Source organism: Oenanthe melanoleuca, chromosome 7, assembly GCF_029582105.1.
Source record: "Oenanthe melanoleuca isolate GR-GAL-2019-014 chromosome 7, OMel1.0, whole genome shotgun sequence".
Classification (NCBI taxonomy): Eukaryota; Metazoa; Chordata; class Aves; order Passeriformes; family Muscicapidae; genus Oenanthe; species Oenanthe melanoleuca.
In genome coordinates this window covers 321,222-328,356 of record NC_079341.1, presented here as the reverse complement: position 1 = coordinate 328,356, position 7,135 = coordinate 321,222, and positions in this window count along the sequence as shown.

Here is a 7,135-nt window from a genome sequence, read left to right as displayed (position 1 = left end):
TCACTGGAGGTGATCAAATTAAATTAAGTGAGCAAGAAGCCAGTGGTTACTGGGGGCCTGGAGTATTCTTAACAACTGGAAACAATTGTGTTTCATGGTCTCTGACACAGCGTGCAGCCTATTGGGCTGGGGGACTTAGCTCCCTAGAAAGAGGTGATCCTCTATCCATAACTGGCACCCCAGACCAACTCTTAGAAAACATCCATAAAGCTGCCTGTTTGCAAATGATACATGAACGAAAATTGAACCCTGGCTATGAATCACCAATGCAATTGCCAGTAAAGCCTGAAATTATGACACCTTTAATTAGGAGTCTCCCTGAATCTCTTAAACCAACAGCAATTCTTATTCAAAAGACAATAGCATCTATGGCTCCTATAGACAGACTTGATAGATTTCTTGGGCGACAACGTTCAAGCAGTCAAACCAGTTCTACTGAAAGCCCTGGCTTTACGCCAACTGTGACTCCTGCCCAACCCTCAAGCACAGATACTGATCATAAAGTTTGGACATGGGGGGAAGTCGCAGAGGAATTGATTAATTATAACAGAAAATATGGGCCAATCAAACTTCCAGAAGACAGGCTCGAGAAAACTAGAGGGGTCAGACATATTGTCTCCCCTAATGAAAAGCAAGAAAGGGGAAAACCAGTCCACAAAAATCTTACTAACCGACAGAAACTATGGTACTTAGGACTTACAAGGGGAGTGCCACGAGAAGTAATGGATGGCTTGTTGTCCGAAAAATTAGCTAAAATAATTTCCAACTGGCGCTGCCCCAAACCTGTAGTACTAAATACATCCAACTTGCAACCCAGTGCACCCCCTTCACAAGCTTTCAGCAGCAAACCAAAAAAACAAGCCTTGGGCAGTAAGCCAAAACTTTCCCCTACACAAATACTAGACAATGAGGCATTGCAACCACAACTGGTGCCAGGTAACGAATCACATGAAACACAGTCACTTCTTTCTCAGCTTCAGGAAAATAAAACAAACCAGCCCCAGTTAAACTAGAAACTCCGTCTCTAACTTGTGGGCGCAGGGACGGAGATTACCTGTTTTTAAGAAAGCTCATGAAAGACCCAAGAACGGGTGACCTATTGATCACTGCAATAGTTGGCCCCAAACGTGCACTAATAACTTTCGTTGTTGACACCAGGGCTCAGATAAATGCTTTAAAAAATCAAGATGCTCAAAAGTGTGGGGTTGTCCCTAGCAAAAGACGATGATGTGTCATAAATGCTCTAGGAACTGCAGAGCCTATGAGCATTACTTTAGTAAAGCTCACATTGCCTGGGGATCACAGCCCAGTAGTTGTTCAAATGGTTATTGGAGATATCCCAGACAGTTTGCTAGGACTGGATGTACTCGCAGGAAAGTGGGAAGACCCAGATGGTTTTTTGTGGTCCTTTGGAACTCCTCACCTTAATATCAGACTGCTCCAAAACGCACCTTCCCTACCATTCAGTAAAATCACTTCTGTAAAACAATACCCTTTGCCCTCTCGTGCTAAGGAAGGCATTAAGCCAGTGATTCAAGAATGAAAACATCAAGGAGTAATTATCAATACTCACAGTCCTTTTAATTCTCCAATTTGGCCAGTGAAAAACCTAATGGAAAGTGGAGACTGACGATTATCGCCGCCTGAATTCTAACACAGATTCCCTCACAGCAGCACTTCCAAACTTAGCTGAATTAATAATATCAATTCAAGAAAAGGCTCATACCTTTATGGCTGTGATTGATGTAAAAGACATGTTTTTTATGATACCTGCACAGCCAGAAAACAGGGATCGCTTTGCTTTCACATGGGAAGGACAACAATACACATTTACTAGGTTACCTCAAGGGTACCGACACTCTCCCACCTTAGCCCACCATGCCTTAGCCCAAGAGTTAGAAACCATACCCAAACCTGGCACTGTAGCTGTGTACCAATACACAGATGATGTATTGATAGGAGGAGAAGAAAAAGAAGTGGGGGATGTGCAACAGAAAATAATTTCCCACCTAGAAAGCCTTGGTTTGCAGATTCCTTCAGAGAAAATACAGAAACCCTCACAGGAAGTCAAATTTTTGGGGATTTTCTGAAGGGTGGAATGACATGTATTCCCCCTGACACTTTAACCTCCTTAGATCAGATTAAAATGCCTAAATCCAGAAAGGAACTCCAACAAGCTTTAGGATTATTAGTATTTTGGAGAAAACACATTCCAGACTTTTCAATTATTGCTAGGCCTCTTTATAACCTGTTAAGAAAGGGGGTGAAATGGGACTGGAGCCCAGCCCAGGAGAAACCATTACAATTATTGATTTTTGAAGCAACAGCCCATCAGGCCCATTCACCCAACAGATCCTTTCCAGGTAGAATGGGGTTTCGCTTCTTCAGGGTTGTCTATACACATATGGCAGAGAGGGCCTGAAGGCCCAACAAGACCTGTTAGCTTTTACTCCCGTAGCTTTAAAGATGCTGAAAAAAGATACACAATCTGGGAGAAAGGACTGTTTGTTGTTAGCCTGGCTCTTATAGAAGTAGAAAAAATCACAAGACAACAGCCAATTGTATTGAGAGGTCCTTTTAAAGTAATTAAAACAGTTACCTCTGGGACCCTTCCTCCAGAAGGGGTTGCTCAGCGGGCCTCTGTGAGAAAATGGTATGCTCAAATAGAACACTACTGTCACATTTTCTCAATCACTGAAGGTGCTATAAAAAATTTGTCAATACAAGAAACAGAGAACTTGAATAGCAGCCAAGAAAACCCAGCTTCAGTAATCAAGGTAGCCCCTCCCTTCCCCCCTGAGTAGGCAGCGAATGCTTGGTTTACTGATGCTTCAGCCAAAAGAGAAGGAAAGGTGTGGAAATATAAAGCTGTAGCCTTACACACTTCTTCCAGTGAGCAGATCATTACAGAAGGGGAAGGCAGTGCCCAAATTGGGGAGCTTATAGCTGTTTGGAGTGTTTTCTAAAAGGAAAAACAAAATACTTCCCTTGTTTGTATTTACACTGATTCATATGCTGTTTTTAAAGGATGTACAGAGTGGTTGACCTTTTGGCAACAGAATGAATGGGAAGTTAATAGGATTCCAGTGTGGCAGAAAGAAAAATGGCAAGATATTTTACAAATTGCAAGTCAGGGAAATTTTGCCGCGGGGTGGGTAGCCTCTCAACAGACAGACGGGAATCCAGCAGGAGAACGGAATAACAGAGCTGATGAATTAGCAAGATTGAGCCCCATGAAAAGGGAAGAAATTATTGAAGATTGGGAATGGTTGCTGGAGTGGTTACATATAAAAAGACAGCACACAGGTGCAAAAGATTTGTCCAAAGAAGCTCATGCTCGAGGTTGGCCTGTTACCAGAGAAATGTGTAAAACTTGTGTATCAGCCTGCGAGCAGTGTCGCAAACGGCTGGAGAGACACCATTTAGAGGAAGACCCTTTACACTTGAGAGGAGGGAAAGGCTTATGGGATGCATGGCAGATAGATTATATTGGTCCCTTTAAGAGATCAGGAGGAAAACATTTTGTGTTAGTGGGAGTCGAGATAATGTCAGGGTTAGTACAGGCCGAGGCCTTCAAAGGGCTACAGGAGAAAATACTGTTAAAGCATTGCAGATATGGTTTGGGACCTTCCCAAAACCACAAGAAATTCAATCTGATAATGGGTCCCACTTTACTGCTAAAGTAGTGCAAGACTGGGCACAAAGTGAAGGAATAAAATGGGTTTTCCACACCCCTTACTACCCTCAAGCCAACGGAATCATAGAAAGGACCAATGGTCTCCTGAAACAGCTTCTAAAACCACAGGAAGGAAACTGGGATGGACGGTTGCCTAAAGCCGTTCAAGGTGTAAATGAAAGATGGGGAGTGAATGGGTGTCCGAAAATCAATGCTTTTTGCCCCAAAGCCCCAGCCACAACTCCTTCATTAAAAGGACCTGATAATCCTAAGAATACAACTCATTATCCTGGACAACCTGTCTTAGTAGACCTCCCTATGGTAGGAGAGGTACCACTTGTGCTGAAAACTCCTTTGAATAAATTTGCATGGATAGCATCTGATGCTGTGGGAAAACAACATCAGATAAATACCCGTTGGATTATTCCATCATTTTAACACCCTGCCACTAGATGGCAGTTTTTACTGTGTTTATAATTACAGGTGAACTCCGAGGGACAATTCAAATGGCGTGAAAGCCAGATAACCATGTTAACATTAATAATACTCCTCCACATCCTACCATACCTGCATGGCCAAAGCCCAGCTGAATGGCCATGGACCCAAGCTACCATCAGGTACACCAGTGCTCAAGGATCCTACCCTGGAGGTCGTCGCCCAAACCTAGTGACCGTAGTGTTGCATGACTCAGAGGTATACCATCAAAATGAGTGGGACTGGGACCGAAAGGACTGGGTCCGGATGTTAACCGGAACAATTGGTGAAAAAATTGAGGTAGGATGCAGAAAGGTAGAAGGAGCTTCCCATGAGAAAGCCACATCCATTGCAGTTACTGGAAACCTTTTAGAACCAAACATAACAAGTAGTTTGCACCCCAGCATAACAAAGTCACTTTGTCCCACTACAGCTTGGAGATGCAAAAAGCAAACTTCTTTTTTGTTGTGCTGTCGGCAGGATAATGTTGGTAATTACACCCTAGACCCCAGCACCAACAATGTTGAAATCACTAAACTTTGTAAGCATGAACCTGCCCAACAGATCCGTCAGGCTTACAAGGTTTGACTTACAAGTTCAAAATAAATGCTGTAGCAAAACCTGTGTTAACTGCAGTAATCATACACCCTGATATGCAGTTTCCCCTAGTGCTGGATAGCAAAAATAAAGTTTTTCCTCCATTTACACTAATACAAGGCTCTGATATTGCCATCCAATGTGAGTTAATTGTTGGATCTCTTGTTGAACCTATACACAGTTGTGGTATAGGACCTCATAGCCGTGTTTTACACTGTGAGACTCAAAATCAAAATTGTTGGCTGAACCTAACTGATGTGCAATTATCTCACAAGGTGATATGTGGTGAAAACAATACTAAATACTGGGGAGAATTGGATATCAATGTTGTAATGCCTACAACACCCATTACCCAACCACTGATTGTGCTGAAGCCAAAGATTTTTGAAATTGGGCCTTACATAATTAAAAAAACTGGACAACAACAAATATTGTTTAATCCGGCATGGTCCCTTAAACAAGTTAAATTATTGATGCAGAACAATGTTTCGGAAATTCAGCCAAAATGTTCACCATTTTTACGAACTTCTTTTCAGGGGTGGACCACCTGGCTGTGGAAACGGGCTCCTTCCAAAAAACGCATGGCAAGAGACATAACCGGTGTTGTGAAAGCAGGATTGGGAATTCTAAATAGCATTGATCCAGAGATATTAATAAACAAATTGGTTGCCACCACCAGAGACCTGACCAAATTGAAACAACCTCTGCAGTCCTCTTTGACAGCCCTGGGGATGCAACAGTGGTTGTTATCAAATATTTTACCAGATTGGGAAAAGGCAAATGTAAATGATCACAAATTGATAATTGACACTCTTGGTGCTGCTCAAAACAACATTTCCCTAGCCCTCAGCTGTGTCCAGGCACAGCTTTGGATGCAAACAGTTGTTGCATCAATTATAAGGGAAAGGGAAGAAGGTATTTTCCCTACTGAAATCCGGACAATAATTTGGGACAATGCTAATGATTTTGAAAGGAAGTTTCAGTCCTGGTGGAATTTGATAAATTTTACCTATAACCCCAGTACAAATACAGCCATAGCCTTTGTGCTGACAATACGCAACGCTTCAGTGTATTTGATATACCCCATCATTGCATTTGATATACCCCATCATTGCATTAGGATTGAATCATGATGGAGCTATTCTCTATCCTTTCTAGCATAGAGAATGGGCCCGTCAAATTGGTGAGAAATGGCAAACTGTTAATTTGGAATCTTGTGTTGTTCGGGAGCAACAGGGTTTCATTTGTGAAAGCAATGCCATTGTGGCCCAAGACATCTGTTTAGACACAGAGCAAAATATCTGTCATTTTGAAATACATCTTGATGAGACTCCTGCAACAGTGCTGGTGTACATAGGTAATGGATGTGTGTGTGTAAGAACTGTTTGTAACTTAGTGTTTGTAGAAAATGTACCAGTGAATATAAAGAATCATTCAAATCTTTGTGTTTGTAATTTTACCACAATTATGGGCTGTGACTTTTCCTATACTGTCCCACCCCGAGGGTCTCTCTAGGCGTGAGACCTCCTCAGAGAGGACATTCAGCTGGTCAGGAGTCTGGCTTCTCTTGGAGTTCCCAGCAAGAAAGCTTCTTGAGACGACCTTGTGTTGTTGCAAGGCTATTTATTTTTCTTATCTTCTGAAAGGTTTCAATCAGCCTGACACAGGTCTGCTCTGCAAAGCGACCATCACAGAACCGCCCCCGGCGGGGCTGTGCCAAATCTTTTATACCTAAAACTACGTATACAATGTTTACAGACTCTTTCCAATGCCATGCAATCTCTTTACAATGTCCAGTTCTTTCCCCATCCAATCTGTGGTTCCCAGGATGCCTCCCCAACATGGATGACATGAAGAAGAAGGAAGAAGGAGCCCACCACACTCAGGTTCCTTCATCTTGACCACATGGCCCTTAATATAAACAATCTAAAAACCTACTTATTCTACATTCTAATATTCTAATTTACACTCTGCTAACTTTCACGTTTTGCGATTCTTACCTCACTGTTGGCAAACTCTCCCAAGGAGCTAAATCCAGCCCCTGCAGCTCTTGGGCACCATTTGGGGGTCTCAGAGGGGTCTGCCATGGGGGTTTTTGCATCCTCAAAGGAGTCAGGGAAATACCCTGGACTTCCACACTATACTGTCCCAGTTATGTCTTATCACTTTTTGCAATCCAATTTTACACTGATTCACCAATTAGCACCTGCTCCCATTAGGATGAAGCCTGTAATAGCAAATTGATTAGAATTGATTGTTGCTTGTTATGATTGGTATTATTGTTAGTTTTAATAATGTTTAGAAAAACAATTGCTTTAATCAATTCTGTTAAACATATTATAATCAATATTTATTTGCTTTAATATTATCTGGAAGTTATTTTATTGA